At 37.5% G+C, this 24,725-nt stretch overlaps 1 protein-coding gene and 1 long non-coding RNA gene across 41 annotated transcripts in view; both read left to right on the top strand.

The window, feature by feature from the left end:
• LOC148115274 (uncharacterized) overlaps nucleotides 1-22,493 on the top strand; it is a 45,871-nt gene extending 23,378 nt beyond the window's left edge. For both annotated transcript variants that reach the window (XR_015732822.1, XR_015732821.1), the window contains exon 2: nucleotides 1,919-22,493. This is a non-coding gene — a long non-coding RNA (uncharacterized LOC148115274). The remainder of the gene's footprint in view (nucleotides 1-1,918) is intronic.
• NFIX (nuclear factor I X) overlaps nucleotides 1-24,725 on the top strand; it is a 267,955-nt gene that overhangs the window by 118,680 nt on the left and 124,550 nt on the right. The window lies entirely within an intron of this gene.

Raw genomic sequence — 24,725 nt, 5'->3', positions numbered from 1 at the left:
ATCTTTAATGGATTCTGCAGCTAACCAGCAGCCAGTATAGTATATTTTATTTATTTACTTAGCCAATTATATGGCCACCAATCTCAATGTGTAGCTCTGGGCAGTGAACAAAATTGAAATAGAATACAAACAATAACAAATGCTAAAAAAATTAAAAGTACAAGCAGCCAAAAAACAACAACCAAATCATGAACACAACCTAGAAGCAGGTCCCTGCACACATATGGAGCCCCATGTCCAGAATTAGATCTTTAGGACCTTATGAAAGGTTAGCACAGCTGGGACCATTCAAATCTCTGGAGGGAAAATGTTTCCATAAGGGAGGCACAACAGAAAAGGCACGTTTCCTAGGCCCTGCCAGCTGGCATTTCTTTGGCCAACAGGACAGAAGCATTCCTATTTTGCCTGACTAGATCAGACTGATAGAAACAACTGGGAAGAGGTGGTCATAGCCCAACCCTAATCCATGAAGGGCTTTAAACGTACAGTAACTGTCAGACCTGCCCTCAGGAAAGCAAGACTCTTGAATCCATTGAATTGAATCAACAGAACGTGTACTGAGAGAAACTGGTTGCAGTAAAGTCAGGTGGAATCTGAGGGTCCCACACAAAGTGTAAAGCAATTCTTTCGGTTTCCCAATCCAACCCCTCCCTTGACCAGTCCACCAGCAGCCAATATAATGCTGAGATGATGTTTTGAGAATGCTGAGCTGCTAGGCAGATCACAGTTCACACACAGTGTACTTCAGCCTTGGAACCTAGCAAAAACCATCTGGGAAGGAGTCTGTCCAGTCTCCGAAGACAGCCCCCTTCCCTAATTCCCAAGTGAACAGCAGAAGCAGAAGAATCCCAAACATGCATTCCACCTCTCCCCCGCCAGCACAATGACAGGACACCAGAATACGGTGGTGGACCTGAGAATAACAACCAGCACTTGAGTTGTACCTTGAAGCACACTGTCAAACAAAGTAGCTCATAGAGTAGTGGTGTTACATGTACTGAGTAACCAATGCCACTTACTCTATGAACAATAATAATTAAAATTTTTGCATTTCAGGTATTGTGGAGAAATAGAATTTAATATCATTAGTGTATTGATGATACCTTATTGCAAAACTCTTGATAAACACCCTACAGCTTTGTGTAGATATTAAATTTATCAATACTACCCTGTGAATCCCTGCACGCAGGAGTAATAAACACAAATAATCTAGAAGAATATCACATTTAGCAGAATGAAAAATTGCCAAAAAAGAAGTAGAATCAAAAGAAGGCAGTTCTCTGTCTTTTCCCATAGAAGATCATATATTTGGGCAACCCATGTTGAACACAGAATAAAAAGTTGGAGATAATCAGTTTCATCCAAGAAGCCACCTGGATGCATAGACACTTCTATCTTAAGCAACTTACCTCCAGAGGGGGTATTTATGACTGGCCAATAATTGGCAGACAACCTCTGAGTCCAGTTATCAATAATTTTTGACATATGGCTTCCAGAACTGAATAATTTACTCCAGTTGAATGCCAAATATAACATTGTGCAATTATGTTGTGGATGTATTTAAACAGTCTAAAATGACAGCAATCAATTAGCTCTGTAATATGGCACATCTGGTAACATATATTAGATGAAGTTGAATCTACTGCTAAAGTTCTGAATAAAAAGGTTGCATCTTGCTCCCCCATTCCCCATATTCATCTTTCTAATTTTCAGATAAAGAGTGAATGTGTGTTTTAGCTATCTCTGAATTGCATCACTGATTGGGTTATCATAGCATCTGTTGAAATTGTAGCTCCTCAAAAGTGTGGAGTACTGTATTTATATCTATAGTAGCCAATAAATGGGAATTAAGAAGTTAGTATTTTCATCTTGGAGTTGACATTATTCTAAATAATTTCTGTTAATTTAACATTTACAGAAATAATTCCTGATTCAATGTGTTCGATACTTGGCTTCAAGTAAAGATTGGACTGAAAACACAACGAACTGTCAGCCATACTTGTAATTGCAGCTGCTGTTTTGTAGCAAAGAGAGCTATGAAACAAGTGGCCTGGTCCTTCCACACCAAGAATTGGTTACTGTGAACCTGTAAGTCCGAATGTCTGCAGGAAGTTCGAATGTCAGCAGTGTATACCTGTTTAGATTCTTGTTCTCTCATCAAAAACTCAAATTAAAATAATTGTTTTTAAATTTTAAAAAAAACATTTTATTGTCAGTTTTTCAGTTCACATTTGGCACAATGGTTTTGAAAAGAGAAAATATACTGCATGACCAATAGCAGTTAAAATAGTTTTTGATTCAAGACTGGTTTGAAAAATTAAAAAATGAGAAAGATAAACAGTATAAATATATACTTAAATTGGTTTTCCTTAAGATATAATAATGCAAAAGTCAAAAAAAAATAAAACCATGGAAATTAATTATTTATTTGCCCCCTGCATTTTACAAAAACAAAAAGCATCCTCTTAAAATAATATTTAAATAAAACATCAAGAAGAAATACATCTGGCATAAAGCAAGGCTACAACATTGCAACCATTTTTTTAAAATCCTGGACAAATTACCCTAAAAATGTCAAGGTGAATAAACATGTTTTAACTGTTTTTATTTTAATGAAATTAAACACTTCATATAAATTAGCTTTTCTATTGGGGGTAAGGAATTGTGGGCAAGGATGGTAGAAACAAATGAAATTCAGAGCAATATCCTGAGCCACGGTCAGCACAATAGAAAATTGTTCCTTTGAAACCACAACTTTCTTTTCCAGTCAAATTCCATTTTACAGAATAGAGAACTGAGTGAAGGGCTCAGTAACTAATTGGAAGGGTGGGGGGGAAAAGGACCGACCTGACCCACAAAACATTTATAGCCATTATTTTCATAACGTATAACATTATTTTTCAGTCCATAATGTCTGTTTATTTTTGACTTGCAGCTATATCCAAATCGGGTCAGTATAATTTGTTCAGTGAACTTTTGTTTAAAAATCTTGATTTAATACTATCAGACTCATCATTTGAATAAATCAAAGAAAGCAGCATGCTCTGAGCAGGTGTGTGTATGTGTGTGTGTGAGGTTTTAAAGAAGCAAGTGCCAGGGGGGTCACTTGGGGCGTATATCACAGGCACTCTATTCATAAATAAATACTGTGCCTAGTGGCTGCTTGGTTTGGGGGAACCAATCATGCTGAAAGTGGGGAATAATGCACAGAACTGCTCCCAAGTGCCCTGCTGTAGAGTCTGTGTGGCTTTGTTGTTCCTCCCCTGTGTGCATACTCCCCAGGATCATTGAGACTCGGCAACAAAAATAGGCAGGTGTGTTTGGAGAAACAGGAGGTCACACAGCCTGGAAGGTGTAGCTGCAGAAATGCAGTGAAGTACAGTGAAAGGGAATAGACTGTGTTGATCTAGCCTTCATTTGAGTCAGAATTGTTAATTAAAAACTTTTAAAGGTTTATTGTTTGTACCTTCCTTTTGAAATATAAGCAGTTGGGCCATATACCGGTACATGTTTTATATTAAGATATGTCTTGGAGCACATCAAATGTCTCCCTTGTAGGGGTTTCTTGTAAGTATCTCTTCCTTACTGTATGATTCTGTGCAAAATTATTTCGATGAAATAACTTGTTACAATAATTTATTTTATATGTGAGCATTTTTATATAAAAAACCCCCAGTGGCCAGGAAGGTTTTATAAACTACAGTATATAGCAACTTTGGTTGATATGGTATCCTTCCAAGGTGTTTTCATGTGATGAGCTTCACTTGCATTAACCTTTTCTTGTTAACAACTTGATAACATTTTTCACTGGTGGGTACAGTGGAATTCCTGAAGATGAGTTGTAGGTGCTCTTGCAGAATGGATGTAGAGAGAGAGAACCTGCTAATTCCAAACATAGCCAACATGAGGAATAAAGCTAGTTACTAGCACCAATTTAGCAGAATATTAGATTGGAACTTTTATTACCTCCTTCAGCAGCATTTTTTGTAATGTCTCTCCTTATCTTTGAGATATTTGTGAACAGAAATGCACTTTTGGCTAAAGCAGCAGGTTGCAACCAGCCATGCTTTTTTCTAAGAAATCTATGAAACTCACCTGTAGACTTTATTGAAACTAATGATTATGTTGGAGGTTGGTGAAATGCTGTGCTACATGCCTGATCCTCATTTTTTTAAATTAAAAAGCAAATCTAAACAACAAAATAGGGCTGGCAAGTATCATTGGATGTTTCTGTGGGCACGCTGGTGCCCCCGAATGGCACATTTCAGATTGCAGGATTATAATATGATTCAAACAGAATAACATACCGTAGTTGGAAGGGACCTTGGAAGTCTTCTAGTCCAACCTCCTGCTCAAGCAGGAGACCCTATCATTTCGGCCAAATGGCTATCCAATGTCTCCAAAAATCTCCAATGATGGAACATCCACAACTTCTGAATGCAAGCTGTTCCACTGGTTAATTGTTCTCACTGTCAGAAAATTTCTCCTTTGTTCTAGATAGGTTCTCTCGATAATTTTCCATCTGTTACTTCTTGTCCTGCTTTCAAGAGCTTTGGAGAATAAGTTAACCCCCTCTTCTTTGTGACAGTCCCTTAGATATTGGAAGACTGCTATCATGTCGCCCCTAGTCCTTCTGTTTGCTTGACTACCTAGTTCCTGCAACTGTTTATTGTATATTATAGCCTGCAGCCCATCTAATTATTCTGGTCATTTAATTCCTACTATCTCTTTTCCACTTTAAAGTGCTCTACACAAATTTCATTCTAGGAAATATAATTGACACTACTCTATACACATTTGCATGATTCTATTTTCTGAAACTTGAGATATATGTCATTTCCAAAAGTGCACATATCTGGGGACTACGAGTAATGCTTCTTATTGACACTGGTAACAAAATGTTTAGAATAACAAGGAGGTGTTAACTATTAGGGATTTTACAAATACATTTAGCATGGAAGTTTGTCAAGAAAGAGGGAGACATATAGTATTTATCCCTCAGAAAACTGAAAGAAGAACTAAAGCATTTCTTCTTTGAAATAAAAAAAATAGCAAAGAAACAGATACCATGTGTTATTCTATAGACATGGAATGATCTAGCTCATAGAATCACCAAGAGTTGGACACGACTAAATGGGTAACATCACTATCATACTATTCTATTACTTATTTTTAAGACCCTACTGTTTCGCCAGGCAGGGCTAACTATGTAATTATTTTAAATTGGGAGTTTTAAATTGGGGGTTTTAATCCGGGCCGAAATTGTGTAATATTTTTAATAATTTTAAATTTTGATATTTGTATATTTTTTATTTTAAAATGGCTGTACACCGCCCCGAGTCCTTTGGGAGAGGGGCAGTATAGAAATAAAATATTATTATTATTATTATTGTTGTTGTTGTTGTTGTTGTTGTTGTTGCATCGAATAATCCACTTTATAATATAAAATTTATTTATACCACTGAATGTTAGGTATAACATTCAGCAATGGAGCCTCAATTGCATAAATAGTTACAGTATGTAAACAATGTATTCTAAATTGTTTTTTAAATGCACATTATTGAATATGTTTGCTACAATATGTACAGGATGCTATATCCTGTATCTGCCCTGCAGTGATCTTGAAATAATAGGTATATTTAACTCACTTTGTCAGAGAATTCTGGTCATTTTTTAAAAAAGACTTACCTGTTCAGAAATAGTGCTAAAGCATAGTGCTATGTATTCACATTAGCATTTATTTGTGTGCACATAGACACAATCTTTGAAACTTCCAGATTAGTTTACAGAATTTAGTACCTGATCGGTGTACCTCTGATAATGTCTCATTTTCTGATTGATTTATTGCTGGCTAGAAGCTAACTATTTATAAAATGAATATGTATGCAGCTGAATTCTAATCAGTGATGATTTTTATTTTAGGAGAGCTAATTTTTGGGAGGAAGAGGAAAAGCTAAACTGCTATCCCAAACTCTCTTGAAATAAGTCAACAAGGGAGGGCTTCCATTTCCCCCACCCCACATTTTTGAGTAAGCATCAATAACCCATACCTAGAGCTCTCTTTTTATTTATAAAGGGAATATATTAAATTCTAGGTATGCCGTTTTAAATTCCTCCTCCTCTCCCTCTCTCTTTTTAATGTTATGATCCCTCTAGGACTGTAATCTACTTGTTAGGAGTAGAATGCTGTGGTGAAGTAATTACAAGGCAAGGAAGACCGGTGAGGATGACTGCATGAAAGGGAGTGAGGTGCAGAAAGGAACCACCAGTCAGGCTGAAAGTGGTTATTATGAGTCTTGTATTTCTCTGTGGCTTAGGACGGATGCTCTGCTCCGTAAGCAATGTGACGATTAGGTATTTAAAATGCGCTGCTAGGCAATGCTCATCCAAAACCAAATTCCTCTTTGTGTCCTTCCAGATTTCCTTTTTAAAAGAGCATTTTCCTTTTTTGAAAAGACAATGTATATCAGTGGAGGTGAAGGGTGTTTGTACATCTCTCTCTCTCTCTCTCTCTTTCTCTCCCCCCTCCCTCCTTCCCTCCCCCTTCCCCTCCCCCTCCTCCTCCCTCCCCCTCCCTCTCCCTCTCAACATATGTGAACCAACTAGTGCAAAATGTGCTAAATTTTCCATCTAGGGAGCAGGCTGAGGGTAAACAGTGCAAAGTTGTCACAGTCACTCTTTCCCAAAACATACAGGTCATTTTTTTTTTCTGTAATAGAAATGGTTAAAGCCATTTAGACTTGAGTCATGCCAGGTGTTCACTTATGTTTGTGGGTGCATGTCTGTGTGGAAGGCAATTTTGTGCTTTTGTTATTGCCACCCTCCCTCCTAATAATAATGTTAATCTTTGTCATGCATGTTTGCTGTCATTGTTCTCTCCAGCCTGCGGCTGCATTTTATTTGATTTAGTTAGGTCTTTTTTTTTCTAGAATGATTTTTTTTTAATTTTCTCTTTGCTTTAATATACAAAAAGAAGGAAAAATAAAAACAGAGGGTAAAAAAAGAAAAAAATGACAAGATATATCATGCCTTTGGAAAGCAGCTTGATTTTTACCACATATTTATCAATTTTTTCATAATATTGAGAGAGTCAATTCCTAAATACAGATAGAAACTGTATAATCAAATCAATTTTTTAAATCAAGGGTGGCACCACTGTTCAGTTGTAAAGGAATAATCCTTTTTTTGCCTCATCTTGGAAGATCCAGAGTTCTTTATATAAAGATATATTTCAAATTTTACATTTACATATTACTTTTCCTAAAGGTGAATTAACAATTAACAAATTTACACGTATTGTACCAGAATCATAAACATAAGTGTCCTTTTCGTCATTTTACAATTTCAGCACAATGAAGTTGATAGCCATTAAAAAAAAAAAATTAGAAGATATGTAGTACATTTTTTGGGCAGTTAACCTTATAATCTTACAAGTTAATAAGAACTGTATTTAATGTATTTTAAGGCTGTTAACAGTTGGTTTGCTATTTGAAATGCCTTGAAGGTATTAAATAGGAATTAGAAAATTCCTACTAAATCAGGGCCTAGATAGAAGGGGGGGTTTAATCTTGGGCTGTATTGGAATATGCAGTGGTCTCTGATTCTGCAAAGTTTTCTGAATAAGTAAACATTTTCATTTCTTTCATTTCTGTGAAAATATTCACTCAGGTCACATATCCAACATCATCTTTTACACAAGTTCAAGAAAGTATTCTAATTCTTATTGTATATTTCCTTACAGTATATCTGTATTTTTTAAAACTATACCCTAACACTAAAGTTTCAGCCACAGATTTATTGTTACTGGTTGTTGTTGTTTATTGGTTTTAACTATTGGCAACTAGTGGTTTGAACTAGTATTGTAGCAAATGAAAAGATGTGGCCTTAGCGCTGCAGGCTTAGACTAAATGGGCTAAAAAGTAAGTAGTAGTTGGCTATGTACCCCTTCCCTATTTAGCTTGTTGAAGAACATTCTATTTTTTTTAGCAAATATTTTTCAGCCAAAATGCAAGTGGGAGTCATCCTAAATGGGATGCATCTATACAATAATTAACAGATCTTTTTGAAGTCAAACTACACATTAAATGGAAGATGAAATAATCTCTTGGCATTTTAATTATTTTTGATTTGTGGGAGACAGATTGTATGTGACCTGTGATATTGGGACTTGTCCTCTCTTCTATTAGCTCTGCAATAAAATAAATTATGAGTGCCTATGTTTTTCCTCCAATAATTCAAATAGTAATCAGGAACTGTTATAATAAGAAAATGGTACTAAGTAATTCTCTCCCTTTTCCAGCCACCATTGCATTGCATCTTCTCCCTTTCTCTCCCCCAATTTTATTTTTTAGTAAAAAATAAAATAAAGAAATCTAAGCATTAGGGGTTTTTTTGCCACTTCTCTATTGACTTTTCTTAGCAACAGATTCATTGAGTTAGTCAGATTTTTTAGTGCATATAACATTTTGAAGCAAACATCTCTTTTCCCTATTCTTAAATATATTCTTTTTTGGGTTCAGTGTATCTGAATTCTTAGCCAAGGTACCAGATTGACATCCAAGTTAATATGTTGTATGAAAAAGATACTATTCTGATTTTATTCTGTAATGGTTTTCATTATGTGACATTTTATTAGCATTAGAGTCTTTATAGCTTAGTTTGTGTTATCTTTCTGTTCCCTGTCTTCTCTGTTCAGCAGCACGTGGGTTACCTCAGGCCGTACACATTTTATTGCATAGCCACTCGTTCATTACTCCTCTTACCACTCCTTCTTCTCTGATCTCCACATGCTCCTCTGCTTTGCCAAACCTCCAAGCAGCAGCTGTTGGGCTCAGCCACAGGCCATCTGTGAGCCTGGTGACTCCAAAGAGGATGACAACAGCAATGGCAGTGTATGCAGGGAGGGGCAGTACCACATCCTTGGCACTGGCCTGTGTACAGATGGAGGTAGCAAAGAATCCCAGATGCATCACCCTCTGGAGGTAGAGCAGCTTAGAGCTCATTGGCAGGTGCCACTGCCTTCAAATAAAAGCATTACACTCCATCACCACTAAGAACCCCAACCATACTGGAAATTGGGAATGGGTGCTAGTTGATTCCAATGATAAAATTACTTTTAAGGAGAGGATTACTGTACAGACATTGTTTTTCTTTGGAGCTAGGCTTAATCAATAATAGCTGGCTTGCATTTAATAATTTTCAGGATGGTACACAGGAGCAAGCATAGTATAAGGTGACTCTACAGAGTAGTTTCTAGAATTATTCTGTTTTGGTAAAATGAAGAGATGTATGGTTGTATTTTCGAACTGCTTTCAAACAGATGCATTAAGAAGGTTTTCTGTCCCCAAACAGATATGACCAGAGGGAATGCACATTCCTGTCTTCAGGAGGCCTGAATCATTTATTTTTCAGGCAAACTTTCTTTGGAAGACTAGCCAGTCTTTTTCTTCATCTCATATCTATTTGCAAAATTTATACTATTGCACTCCAATGTTGACAAACATTGCAAAGCTGCTGAATTAAAAAGTTGCTAAGCAACCACCAGGGCATAGTCTTGTCTTTTCCGTAATTGAAGAAATGTCATTCTCTTTGGTCAAAAGTTCCAAGATGAACAAAACCAGGCATTTAAAGTATTAAATTATTACTTAAGTTACTCTCCAGCACATATGGAGTGACCCAACCAATAAGTGCTAATCACTATGTTGATAAATGAGAAGAATGAAACAGGGAAACAAACAATTGTGCTTCAAGAGTCCTTGACATTAACTTGACATAAAAATGGGTTGCAAATGATTGTGAGCAGATAGAAAAGAGTAAAAATGAGCGCAGCTGCTGTTCTGACATAAAACTGATGGCAGGAATTGAGAAATAACTGGTGTATATCATCAAAAGTCTTACCAAACAGTGGGGAAAAAAACAAATAAGAAATTTGCTCATGGCATAAGGACTCATCCATTTGGAATATGAGTTATAATGGGTCAATAGGCCAAGGAAAGGAGGCAAACAAAAAGATGAAGCAAAAAAGATATGAGGAACAGTTAATTAGCACAATGGGATCTGGCAGTCACCTGCCCTTTCCTTACAGCACATCTTTATGGTGCAATTCTCATATAGTGTATATTCTCACAGTTCAGAGCAATTTATGAGCATTTGACTAATAACGCTGGCAGTGTTAATAGGCTGAAACTAAGTTGCAGCATGTTAGCATTGCAATGGATACATTTTTGCCTGCAGGTTTGGCAAAAAAATGAGACTACCAGCTGAGCCACCAGCTTATGTATTGTTACGAGTTTGGCTGCCTTGATTAGCCGAAAACTTATGCTGTGGTTTTGCCTGACAAACTTGATGGGTAATCAGAGACACAGCAAAAAAAGGCTGAATGTTTCTTGATGGCTCTCTGGCCTTGGAATTTCACACCCCTCAGTATTGTAGAAAGGATGCAGAGGCAGCCAGGAGCTGTTCACTTTGAATTGGGCAGACACAGAGAAGCAAAATAAGTGTCTCTATGCTTATTTAACAAGTACTTATACTATAAAGTGTACGTCACTGACTATTTTTATATCAAATGAACATCAAAGGGGGGAAATGAAAGTCACCACACATCCCACTTTACTATATTCATCTGCTAAAAGCAGTTTCATAGCTCTGTACATTTTTAGTAATTGAATTCAGTGCATCCAGCAAGCCATATGCTAGATTTACAAGTAGTCCTTGACTAACAACCATTCATTTAGTGACCGTTTGAAGTTGCAATGGCACTCAAAAAAGTGAGTTACCACCATTTCTTATACTTACGACCATCACAGCATTCCCCCCCCATCATGTGATTAAAATTTGGGCACCTGGCGCCAGCAAGTATTTATAATGGTTGCAGCATCCTGGAGTCTTGGGATCTCCATTTGCAATCTTCCCAGATGGCTTCCGACAACAAAGTCAATGAGGTAAGCCAGATTGGCTTAATGACCATATGATTAAGTTAACTGCAGTGATTTGCTTAACAACCATGGCAAAAAAGGTTGTAAAATTGGATGTCACTCACTTAACAATTGCTTTACTTAGCAACCAAAATTCTGGTCTCAGTTGTGGCCATTATTCGAGGACTGCCTATCCTGAAAGATTTTTCAGGACCTGGACCTGGGATTCTGAGAGTGAAAGAACCATTTGCTTATTTTATTTGTTTCTTTCTTTTTTCTCTGAAGAGAACTCCCTTCATTTTATCCTCCCACTTACTTGTAACTCCATTGTCCTGATGAGTTTTAGACTGGCACTGATGAAAACCTCTATAGGGACAAAATATCAGTCTTGCAACAAGATGGGCAGCCAACAAATGTAATAAATAAATAAATAAATAAAGATTTGACCCAGAAGCTGATGGATTGACTTTCAAATCCTGAATGCTCTGGAGGAATTTTCTGCCTCTTTATGTATGTATTATTTATAATTTTGATTTCTACAACTGCCCATTCATACATAACAATATCAAGGCACTCTTGCAAAGGTTCTGGGGAAGAGCTGTTTCACTTGTAGATCATTGTGTAAAGAGTTTTGGTTTATTGTGCCTTTAGCATCTCAATAATTTTTATGGCACCACTAGCAGTTCCCAAACACTTAAGATAATTCCACTTAAGACAGTACTAAACTATCCAGTTGTATCCCTGTGGTTTTGCTATGGTGCCCCATTTAGGAACAGCAGTCCTAGATTGTAGCATTCTGCTGGGGTTTATTTTGTTCCCAATGTTGTTTAATACTTGCATATAACTGCCAATTGGGGTCATTCAGAGCAATGAAAAGGAATGGGTTTCCATTAGTGTACTGATGGCACCCAGCTCTACTGCTTCTTATGTCAAGGAAAACTGCTGTATTGCTTAAGTCTGATAATGGGGTGGATAATGAAGAACAAGATGAAATTAAACTAAACAAGATGGAGCTGCTGTTATTAAAGAAAATGTTTGACTTGGAGATTGAGATGAAGCTGGTCCTGGATGGGGTTGCATTCCTCCAGAAAGGGCAAGTTCACCATTTGGATCTGTTCCTTGATCCATGGCTGTCACTGGACCTGCAGGTAATAGCAGTAGCAAGAATTATGTTTGCACAACCATGGTTGGCAAGCAGAATGCAAAAGTCCCGAGCTGCTTACAATGACTAGCTTAGAATGACTAACCATGTATACAGTAGGTTACAACCCACTTTCACTGTGGTATCCAGAAACTGTAGTTGGTAGAAAATGATATAGCTAGGCTGAAAACTTGCACAAGATGCAATAGTACCATGTGCCTGTACTGAAAGATGTGCAGCAGTTGCCAGTTGTCCCTCAGACATAACTTAAATTGCTGATATTAACCTTTAAATCTGGAAGTTCAAAAGTAATACTGGAAAGTATTTCTTCAAAGAAAGAGTAAAGAAATCAACTTCCAGAGGAAGTAGTGGATCAACCATCAGTAACTGAATTTAAGCATGCTTGGGATAGATACATATCTATCATCCAACAAAAATTAAAACATAAAATAAAAATTAAAAATAATAATCTAAAAAAAATAATTAATTAATTAAAAAGAAAACAAAAAACTTAAAGGCAGACTTGATGGACCACTAGATCATTTTTGTGTTAGTTTTCTGTGTTTCTATGGAACAGCTTACACCTGAACTACAAAACGACCTGTCCTGTTATAAACCTGTTGGGTTACGAGTATCAACAGGAGACATCCTTCTGAAGATCCCTTTATTTCTAAGACTCCTCTGTCTGGAGTGTGGGAGAGGCCCCCCTCTCCAGGGATGTGTTTAGACCCACCCTCCCTACAATCAGAAAAATAACAAAAATTCATCTCTTTCACCAGGATTTTAATTAATAGATTTAATTATACTGATTTTAATTTTACTTCTTATTTTACTCATATTGTTTTTATGTTTCACTACTTTTAGTTTTAATTGCATAAGTCACTATGAATACCATATCATATGGACAATAAAGCAAGTTTTAATGAATATATAAAATGGTAATACTTGTTTTTCATAAATATGCAAAGATATCATAAACCATCAATATTCTCTTATTTGATGGAATGAAATACTTTCCTGCGGAATGACTCACTGCTTAAAAAAGTGATCACATGATAGTAATGATTTGAACAGAAAGTGTATTCTGTGTCAAAGTATTATTTTGTATCTTTCAGCTATAGTCAGCTTCAAAACTCTTCAGCTACAGGCTCTATCATTGGAGCTACAATTTTTCTGAAAAATATACTTCAACAAAAGAATAAACTTGATATTTGTTGAATATGTACATATGTATGTTTCCCACATCCTATTCCCTTTCAGGGTAATCAACATTACACAAAGCACAGAAAACAATAAAGAAATACAGGTAGTTGTCAACTTATGACCACAATTGAGCCCAAAATTTCTGTTGTTAAGTGAAACATTTGTTAAGTGAGTTTTGTCCCATTTCACAACCATTCTAGCCACAGTTGTTAAGTGAATCTGACTTCCCCATTGACTTTGCTTGTCAGAAGGTTACAAAAGGTGATCACATGACCTTGGGACACCGCAACCATCATAAATATGAACCAGTTGTCAATCATCTGAATTTTGATCACATGACCATGGGGATGCTACAAAGGTTGTAACTGAAAAATGGTCATAAGTCACTTTTTTCAGTGGTGTTGTAACATTGAATGGTCACTAAATGAACTGTTGTAAGTGGAGGACTACCTGTAGTTAGTCAAAGAAATTAAAGGTATAACATAAGAAAAGGAAAGGGAACATAGTTAACTCTAGAGATACAAAATCATTCAGTACGCTTCTCCATGCCGTTATATCCTTAAACCCTCCTTGCTTCCAATATTTCTATAAACTGTTTAAAGAATTGTTTGTTCTTTAAACTCTTAATTTCTCTTTTTTTCAGGATCTCATCAAGTCTGCCAGTCATGACTTTTTTGGTCTTCATATATTTGCTTTACTATTTGTTCCTCATTTATTCAATTTCTTCTTCATATGGCTGAACTACTTTCTAAATGTATCTTTTTACACTGGTCACTCACTTCTGTATTATCCCTTCATTTTTTTTATCTTCCCTTCATTTTTTATCTCCTTGTTTATCACACACATTTCTTAAGTATACCATTCCTGCTGCACTTAACTTTGTTTTTCTATTAATACCAACTCTCGTTTATATATGACCATGTGAGCAGAAGTACACTCTTATATACAATCATTTTTGTGCCCTGAAACAAGCACATGTTCTTTGCAACAGACCACATATTATCATTTGTAAGTTGTAACATTTCTCCATTTTTTTCCATCTTTAGTAAATATTTTACCAATATATACCTATTTGTTGTATGTTTATATCAGTTATATTGTAACCATAGAGTCCCTTTTCCCTTTCAAGCACAACTTGATTAATTTTCAGATTTATACTTATTACTTATATAACTCAATATTCAACCAAAGATCAGTTGGGCACTCAACCAGTAATATGGCTTTGTCTGCAGACAAAACACATACAGTACATTCACATCCCCAACATACATACTTTGCTATCACAGGCTGTCCATACAGTACAGATTTTTTCTAAATCCATTTAATAGCTAAGATGAGGTCATGGCCTGATCTTATTCTCTACTCAGTATTGAGACATTGACTTAATATTCCATTTATTCTCTCTCATTTTTTACTTCATCTTCTACTACTTTTCCTGCATTCAGTAACCAGATGGCAACTCCATTTTCTGCCATCATACCATAATTCAAGCCTCTCACTTTCTCTAAATCAACAAATGTAAAGTTTTCCACATTCATGCATTCCTCAATGACCCGCTAAAGAGCAAAAAACCTGTTCTACATCTCTTTGGCTGCAAATAGATACTCTACATTGCCTATATTTTGTTCACGGCCACTTTTTGAATTGTTGCAATCAGAATTCTGCCAAACACATTCTCAGGCACGCTTAAATGGATACTCCTATAGTTTAATTTTTTCCTTTGGATACATTAATGGAATTCTTAATTTTTCTATTCAGTAGTGCATATGCAATTTTCAAATGGCCATTCTATACACAAACCACATCCATATTTCAAGATATCTTCAGTTATAGCATCCATACATTCAGCCTTACATTTTCAACTTGTCACAAGATTGATGACTTCCCATTCATCATGTATTTCTTGTAGATTAATATTTATAGCACTTGTTTCAATTCTACTCTTAGACACATTCAGTATGTTTTAATTACATTCACAGTAGATTTTTTAAAAAAAATTTAGTCCTTTCACATGGGTGAAAGACCCATGATTTTATTTTTCAAATCACTCTGCATTATTTCTGTCTCTTAAGTATAATTGTTTCTTGCTCTCTGATGATATTCTTTGCAACTATATATATTTCTCCCAGTACCCATTATACAGGAGGTTTTTTTTTCTCATCGTTTTTTGCAACATTTATTCTCTTATAGTGTATATATCTTTTTCTCATCAAAAGCCTCTATTCACTTCATCTTTGCCTTAAGCATCCCTTGTCATTCTTCAAATGAACGTAACTCCATAAGCTGCTGTAGCACTCAGTACAGCATCATTCTTTATTGTTCAATTTGGGCACATTTTAGACCAATTATGTCCATATAAAATAAGCACAAATTACAACCACTTGTACAACATATCATAAGTATGTTATGATATTCTGTACAAGCCAGAATCTCTAATTTGTAGACTGCTTTTGTAAGCAAATGTATTGTGGCGCACATTCCTTGTTTACATTCAGGACATGGATCTTAGTAAAAGGAAATGCCCTTGCTTGAAGAGAAAATCGGGGAAAGTTGATGACCGTTTACTCCCTGAAGGAATGGAGAGGACCCCTGGCATGACAGCTGAATTTTCTTTTGACTCTTTGAGGAGCACATCTTCTACATGACCAGAGGGACAACAGCTTAACTTTCATGGAACATGGCAGACTAGGTCTATGTACCACTGAAGATGAAAGTCTAGGATATAGCTGTTAGTTTTCCTTTTCCATCAATCACTTCACCTAGTAATACGACAGGCTCTGGAGAAAATAGAGGAATGCTCTTTTTTTTTGGTACAGTACTCTATGAAAGATTTCCTCTTTAATCAGTAAGAACTTTAATTTCAAATGAGTTGGCATAGGGGGCATGTATAGAGATGAAAATTGGAGAGGTTCTCCAGATGATGTTTCATTCCATCCTTAGCATTAAAGATGTTAAGATGTTTCAGTCCATCCTTAGCATTAAATACACCCTTGAAATTGTAATTTTATGATTATAAAATGCTTTTATACATTTTAGAACTAGGAAAGGATTATTTGGCCTTGAGAAGCCATAGGATAAATCATGTGGGTTTATATTAGTGTGTTTGTATCAACAAAGTAGCAGAAATGTTAAACTGGAAATGTCGACCATGGTTGATAAAGCAACGGCCATAAAGGGCCATAGGGGAGAAAGGCTTAAATGGAAGGAACCTGCAAAATTTGGTGTGTCACATTTGTGTCCCAGACATATGCTGCAAAAGGTGATAGGCAGGGGTGGGTTTCACTTACCTTTGCTACTGGTTCACTTGCACGCATGCCACTTCTGTGCATGCATAGATAGTTTTTGATGACATCTGGGGTGGGTGGGCAGAGTCTCCTGCTGCCACTGTTCGGTCGAACCGGTAGCAACCCATCACTGGTGATAGGTCTTAGAAGAATTATGTGTGGAGGAGTAAGATGTTGTGTACACTGCTCCCCTTATTTGTCCATCACGGTCTGTCTTCCAAACGGTATGCTGCTTGAATGTGGGTGCACAGGGCAGAGCAGTGGGAGGGAATCAGAGAGCTTCCCTGTTGCTTGAACAAAATGCAGTGTAGTGTTGTTAAAGATATATTTATTCAGGAAATTCCCTATGAGATGTCAAGTCAACACCTGTGGCGCCCTGAGGGAACAGTGACGTATGTCTGGTTGACAGAATTTGCTGGTCTTCCATAAAATGAAAGCAGGAGAAAGAGCACGACCTGCTAAGGCCTTAAAAAAGGAGGCCTTGAACTGACTGACTAGACAGCTAGTACAAGATTTATTTTCTGTGCTCTGTTACCCTGGGAAATAATTCCTGAAACCAAGGCAAGGATAACAGAAGAGGACAGAGGCTGTAGGATTTCTTCCAGCAGGATTGAGGCACAGCAATTTGGTTCATAACTATATATCATTATAAAGTGGATTTGATACTAAATATAAGATAAAACAGTAGTATAAAATAGGGAAAAGAAACAGTAGAAATTAAGACTTGGATTTTGGTAGATTTCTGACATTCTCTTCCACAATGTTATTTGACATACTAAATGCACCAAAAAACCAAGGCACTCTGTGATTGGATACCAAACTAAGAAGAAGTTAAGAAGAGGTTGCTTCCCTGTCAAGTAGAGATTCTGAGACTGCACCTGACTATAATGAATGGAAAGAGGCAATTAGGTGGAGATTCCTCACAGGACTGTAGTATCTAGTAGTTGATTCTCCTACTATAAATATTCTGCAATAGGTCTTGTTCATTAATAATTTTTATCCAGATGACAACATTTTAAAGAGGTGGATGAAGCCAGGAATTGGTATTAAACAGTGCAGTGACACTTTTTAAAATGCTGGCTGTAGAGAAGGGATAGAAAGCGAGTTTTGTTTTCTATTCCAGACAACAATAACTATTTTATGAACTTGTAATAGTTCATTTTCAGTCAGGATAATATTTTGTTTTTCTATAGGAAAAGCACATCTAATAAATTATTAATTCAATATTACTGCACAACATCAGTTTCCTCCCTATGTAGGCTAGGCTGGGTTTGCAAGCAAAGTTTTAATTAAATGCAAAGAACTGCAAAAAGAGTCTATACTCCTTGGTCAACTGCATTTCTTATTCTGCCAAGAAATTTGGTCACTTATGTCTGGAAAAGATACCAAAAAGCAACATAGACTTGGACAATAAAATGAGATGTTTAGTTTCTACATTAAAAGTGAATAATGCCAAATCCAGAGAAAAGGACACCTAGATAAGCAACAGCCTGGAGTAGAAAGTACCAAAAGTTTTCAATCCAAATCCAAAATGAGTTATAAACCACTTGTTTCACAAAAGATATTGTGTCTCATTGCCAGTGCTGAAATTGAGAGGAATATAAACTATTCATCTTAATAGTAACAGAAGCAACATGCTATTTTCCATCATGGTTTAATGAGCAGAATCTGATCTTAGGAAAGGTAGAAAATTGACAGAATTATCATTATGCAGTCATTAATTATAAAAATGAAATTTTGGCCAAAGTAGACATGATGATGACAGATGTATCCTTTTTAAAAACATTTTTGCCTTTTCCACATACAAATTTTTATATCAATAAAATGATACCACCAAAACCAAATGGCACTGGCAGTTGTCAAGGTCTTTCTGCTACCTCCTCCCCCTTGTGCTTCTTAACCTTTTTCTTTCATTCAATTCATTAACTAGGATGGCAGAGATAGTTGAAGTGTTTTCCATCTGCTGCTTACTCTCTGCCAGAGGATATGCTGGAGCTACTGTGACATCCAGAGAGCTCAATTTCTAGATCTCACAATTTCTGATCAGAAGCCTAAGATTTTAGAGAGGTGTAGTTCTTGCTAGAGTTTCTGTTGCGGGATGTTATAATTTGCCTAGAGTCATTTAGAGTTGGGCGGCATATGAGTTTTGTTTATTATTATTATTTAGTATGTGCCTAGAATATGTTGCAGATAATTTGAGGAGGATGGAGACAAGGATTTGGACAACAGTCCTCCCATGAGTAAAATGCTACTTCTAGGCACTTTTGGATTAAGTTGAATTTCTAGATTCATTTTATTGTTCTTTCAGTATTGGGTTGCTGACAAGAAATTTCTTGGTTGACCTCTAACACAAAGAGGAAGTACAACTCTCTTGATTTTCGTGGACCTCTCAGCCCATCGCTATCTCTCAAGAGGCCTTGATGTCTAGGAATGATTTTTAATAGTTTAACACAAGTACATTTCTTGCTAGAGTCATTGTCATATAATTCTGTTAATCTTTGAAAGTAGTTCAGAAACTATATTAGTCCAAATTAGACAATGAGATCCTAATTGAGAGATTTTTTTTCCTGGCAATTATTCATAATACTGATGCTGATATCTAAATCCCTGAATGCCATCTCCCATAAGTGCCTGCCTTGAGTCAAGAGGACCTTTTCTAGTTGTATCCAAAAATGAAGTTAGGTTTGTGATCACAAGAGAGAATAACTTTACCAAGTGGAGCCCACTTTTGTGTTTTCTCAGTGCTAGCCTAGGAGAAATTTCTAAGAGTGGGTGTACAATAGGATGGAAAGTAGGACGATGGAGTAGGCACTACCTGTTGAAACTGGAGAAAGGGAGGCATTGATGAATGAATGGATACTTTATTTGGAATAGACACACAAGGAATTTGTCTCTCATGCAGACACTCTCAGTGTACATGCAAAACAAAGAATCATCATACCAAGAAAAGGGAGGAGTAAAGAAGATAATAAGGATAAAAAAATAATACTACAGCCATATTATAGAAATGGCTTATTTTTCTACAGCTACTAAAATAACTTTGAATTCCAAAAGGGCTTTGACAGTAGAATTTTTTTTGAGATTTAGGATTAGAAAAACCCAGATGCCCTTTATCAAAGTGATAGGTGGGAGATATAGTTTACAGAACAGTACCAATGTTGATTCAGTAGAAAAGTAGGAAAGTAGAGATATGATCCCAGGAATGCCTAGATTGCAGCCCTCATGACTACTTCAAGTTGTGATTGATTTTTAAGTTAGGGATACAAAAACTATGTCTCTCCAAATATTATTCCATTCCCCAACAGTCATAGTCTGCTTCACCAATGGTTTGAAATGATAGAAGTTGTAGTCTAATAGCAAAGTAGAGGATCACCAGTTTCTCATTGCCTGCTCTAAATTGTGACAGTAATTCATGGCATGAAATGTTTGCTTGCATTGGAGAGAGAGGGGAGGGAGGGAGAAGGTGTGGGGGGGGGAATGGATGAGGGCTTTCCCCAGGACTTGTGCAGAAGAGGAAGCCTCACTAAAACTAAGTATGGAAATGGAACATGTGGAAACATTTAAGAGTTTTGAGGAAAATATGCATGTTGGGGTAAATTGGAGGGAGAAAAACAGATTTTTTTTCCCCAGCCCCAATTTGTAAAGAAACTGCCAACCTTATATTTTCATAGAAAATTGAAAGGTGTGCGTTCTGTGCCTGCTGCCTCATCTGCCATCTTTTTGCAGCTTAGAATAATGCCACTATTAGTCAGATTTTAGGAAATGATGAGGGGGAAGAAATTGATGGCCAGAAAGCTGGGGCGTGATTTTTTTTACTATAGGCAAGGTATAGTTTGACAGTCAAGGGCTGTTGCAGAACAATTAATAAATCTAATTAATCTTGAACTAGCGGGAAAGGTATTTAGAAGATCCCAAACTGATTAGATATACAAAATCTACAGTGGTTGGGTCAGAGATAAGTGGGAACACTGAAACCAGAAAAACATTATGATTAAGTATGAAGTAGCATTTTAGGAACTGACTTTCTGTGGGTGGAACCCTAGGGTGACCGTTATAAGAGAAGATGAATCAATATCTGTGGAATTTGGAAATCACTTTTCAAAAATGTGCAGCAGAGAAGGGAATCTGGGATTTCAGACAACCAGGAATGCCATGACAAGTATTTATGTCAGAGAATTCACTGGAGCAGGAGGAAAGAATGAAATTTGTTTAAGAAATAATCTGTGCATCAATATTTGGTTGGTTGATTGAAATCAGTATGTGAAATCCAGATTTAATAGAATAACAGATTTGGAAGGAACCTTGGAGGTCTTCTAGTCCAACCCCCTCCTTGACCAGGAGACCCTATACCATTCTAGACAAATGGTTATCCAATCTTTTCTTAAAAACTTCTAGTGATGAAGCACCCACAACTTCTGGAGGCAAGCCATTCCAATGATTAATTGTTCTCACTGTGAGGAAACTTCTCCTTAGTTCTAGGTTGGATCTCTCTTTAATGTTGTTCCATCCATTATTTCCTGTCCTGCCCTCAGGCTTGGAGAATAGGCTACTATCAAGTCATTCCTAGTCCTTCTTTTCGTTTTACCTTGTTCCTTTAACCTTTCATCATACAGTTTAGCCTCCAGACCATTCATTAAATAGATTAACAGAGTTGGAAGGGACCTTGTAGTCCAACCCCCCTGCCCAAATAGGAGACCCTATACCATTTCTGACAAATGGTGGTCCAATCTCTTCTTGAAAGTCTCAAGTGATGAAGCTCCCACAACTTCCGAAGGCAAGGTGTTCCATTGGTTGATTGTTCTTAAGGTCAGAAAATTTCCCCTTATTTCCAGGTTAAATCTCTCCTTGTTCAGTTTCCATCTATTATTCATTGTCTGGCCTTCAGGTGCCTTGGAAAATAGTTTGAACCCCTCCTCTCTGTGGCAGCCCCTAAAATATTGGAACACTGCTATCATGTCTCCCCTGCTCCTTCTCTTCACTAGACTAGCCATGCCCAAAACGGGATGCAGTACTCTAGATGTGGTCTTAGTAAGGCTTTATAGAGTGGTATTAGTACATCACTTGATCTTGATTGTATCCCTCCATTAATGCAATTTAGGATTGCATTGGCTTTTTTGGCTGCCGCTGCACACTGCTGGCTCATATTTAGCTGGTTGTCCACTAAGACGCCAAGATCCTTCTCACAGTTACTGCTATTAAGCCTGATTTCACCCAGTCTATATGTGTACTTTTGGTTTTTCTTGTCTAAGTGTAGGACTTTACTTCTCTATATTGAATTTCATTTTGTTAGATGGGGCCCAGTGTTCAAGTCTGTCAAGATCCATCTGGATCTTGAGCCTATCATCTAGGGTGTTGGCTATTCCTGCCAGCTTAGTATCATCTGTATAATCTTTGATGCTCTTCTCTGCACTCTTTCTAGGGCCTCAGCATCTTTTCTGTATGGTAGTGATCAGAACTGGATGCAGTATTTTAATGGTGGCCTCACTAGTGCAAGGATAGAGCAGTTATTATCACTTCATTTATTCCTCCTTTGATGCAGCCTAGGAGTGCATTGACTTTGTTCTTCCCTCCAATGAGACAGATTTCCTTGCTGGAATTTTTTCCTGTTAATATGCCCTCATGACCATTGGTCTTGTGTAATGAGGGCATGGATGGAGGATAAATCATCCATTAATGATTTCTCCTTAAAATCTGTTTATTTTTCTTCTACTGTCAACTCCTTTCAGCCTGCCTTTATCCATCTTTTATCTATCCTTCAGATAGTTTCTTAGTCTCATACTGCTTTACAGAAGAATTTAAGAAAATGAAATAAAACCTGCTAAATCAAACAAAACCCATCTACTCCACTATTGTATAACACCCTAACTATGGTTACAACAAATAAAGATATATTTGTTCCTCTCCTGATAATGCCCAACAAAATAAAATGTTGTTCATTGTTTATTACAACAATCCCTATGTTTTTTGCAGTTATTTTCTGGAACTCAAAGAACCCTTTCTTAATTGCCAATTGAGATGCCACCAAAATATATATGAAGTTAGAAGTTTTACTCAAGTGTGCATCAGTTCACAGTTGCATACAGTGAAACACATTTGCCATTTAGTAATCTTTTCCACTGCGAAGGTATCAGTTTGGAATTCTTCACTACTCTTTATTAGTTTGAACACTAAATCTTTTGGAGTCACTGGCAAACTAGAAAAATCAGCAAATATGAAGCATTGGTCCCAATACAAATCTTTGGGTCTTCCATGCTTACATCTCTCAAATTCAAGAAGCAATTGTTTTTACTACATCATGCTTTCTGCTCTTTAACCAGTTACCAATCAATTATAATCCTTTGATTACTAAATTTGCGCAGACAATCATCTGCTCAGTAGGGACTTTGGCAGACTCAGTAAACATTAGTCAATATTATCTATAGTTTAGATAATATAATAGATAATAGATAACATAGTTATCTATTAGTCAATCTTATCTATAGTTTTTGACATTTTCAGAGACATCTCCAAAAGATTAGTAACTTAGGACCAGCTTTGCAGAAATCATATTGCTTGTTCATATTGCTTGTTCAGATTTGACTATATCTAGAATGATTGTTTTTATTGAAGCTGATTTTATCTTGGAAGTCATTTGTAGATATGTTTTTTTATGTATATAATAACAGAACTTCAGTAAATGCAGGTAGTCCTTGATTTATTTTATTTTTATTTTATTAAATTTCTATACCGCCCTTCTCCCGAAGGACTCAGGGCGGTGAAAGCCAGAAGATAAAACACAGAGATACAAAATTTAAAATAGATTAAAACGGATTAAATAATTTGACTGAATTTTAAAATACCCCATAATTAAACAGATTAAAATTTGTGTTTAAAATTTAAATTTAAAAAAGGAGAAGATTTAGACCAGGCCAGCTTGATGAAATAAAAACGTTTTAAGCGCGCGACGGAAGGTGTAAAGATCCGGGATCCTCCGTATATCCAGGGGGAGCTCGTTCCAGATCGTAGGTGCCCCCACAGAGAAGGCTCTCCCCCAGGGGCCGCCAGTCGACATTGTTTGGCCGACGGCACCCAGAGGAGCCCCTCTCTATGGGAGCGTACTGGCCAGTGGGAGGCTATTGGTGGTAGCAGGCGGTCCCGTAGATAACCAGGTCCTAAGCCATGGAGCGCTTTAAAGGTGGTAACCAGAACCTTGAAGCACACTTGGAAGACCACCGGGAGCCAGTGCAGCTCGCGCAGGAGAGGTGTTTCATGGGAGCTCCATGTTGCTCCATAACACCCGCGCGGCCACACTCTGCGCCAGTTGGAGCCTCCGAGTGCACCTCAAGGGGAGCCCCGTGTAGAGAGTGTTACATTAATCCAGGCGAGAGGTGACGAGGGCATCAGTGACTGTGTGTAGGGAGTCCCGATCTAGAAAGGGATGCAACTGACGGATCAGGCGAACCTGATGAAAAATCCTCCCAGTCACAGCCGTCAAGTGCTCTTCTAAAGACAGCCGTGAATCCAGGAGGACGCCCAAGTTGCGAGCCCTTTCCGTGGGGGCCAATGATTCGCCCCCAATAGTCAGCGATGGCACCAGCTGACTATATCGGGACGTCGGAAACCACAGCCACTCAGTCTTGGATGGGTTGAGCCTGAGCCTGTTCCTCCCCATCCAGATCCGTACGGCCTCCAGGCACCGGGACATCACTTCAAGGGCATTGTTGGGGTGGTCCGGGGTGGAGATGTACAGCTGGGTGTCATCAGCGTACTGAGGGTACTTCACCCTGAAAGCACGGATGATCTCGCCCAGCGGCTTTACATAAATGTTGAACAAAAGGGGCGAGAGGACCGATCCCTGTGGCACCCCACATATGAGGGGCCTCGGGGTCGACCTCTGCCCCCCTGTCAATACAGACTGCGACCGGTCGGAGAGAAAGGAGGAGAACCACCGTAGTACGGTGCCTCCCACCCCCAACTCTTCCAACCGGTGCAGCATGATACCATGGTCGATGGTATCAAAAGCCGCTGAGAGACCTAACAGGACCAAGACAGAGGAACAACCCCTGTCCCGAGCCCTCCAGAGATCATCAACCAACGTGACCAATGCCGTTTCCGTGCTGTACCCAGGCCTGAAACCCGACTGGAACGGATCTAGATACGACGTTTCATCCAGGTACTGGGGAAGCTGTTGCGCAACCACACTCT

Source organism: Pantherophis guttatus, chromosome 2 (assembly GCF_059756535.1).
Source record: "Pantherophis guttatus breed Tessera chromosome 2, ASM5975653v1, whole genome shotgun sequence".
Classification (NCBI taxonomy): domain Eukaryota; kingdom Metazoa; phylum Chordata; class Lepidosauria; order Squamata; family Colubridae; genus Pantherophis; species Pantherophis guttatus.
Note: the sequence above shows the minus strand (reverse complement) of the source record. Positions and strands in the feature narration are given on the sequence as shown.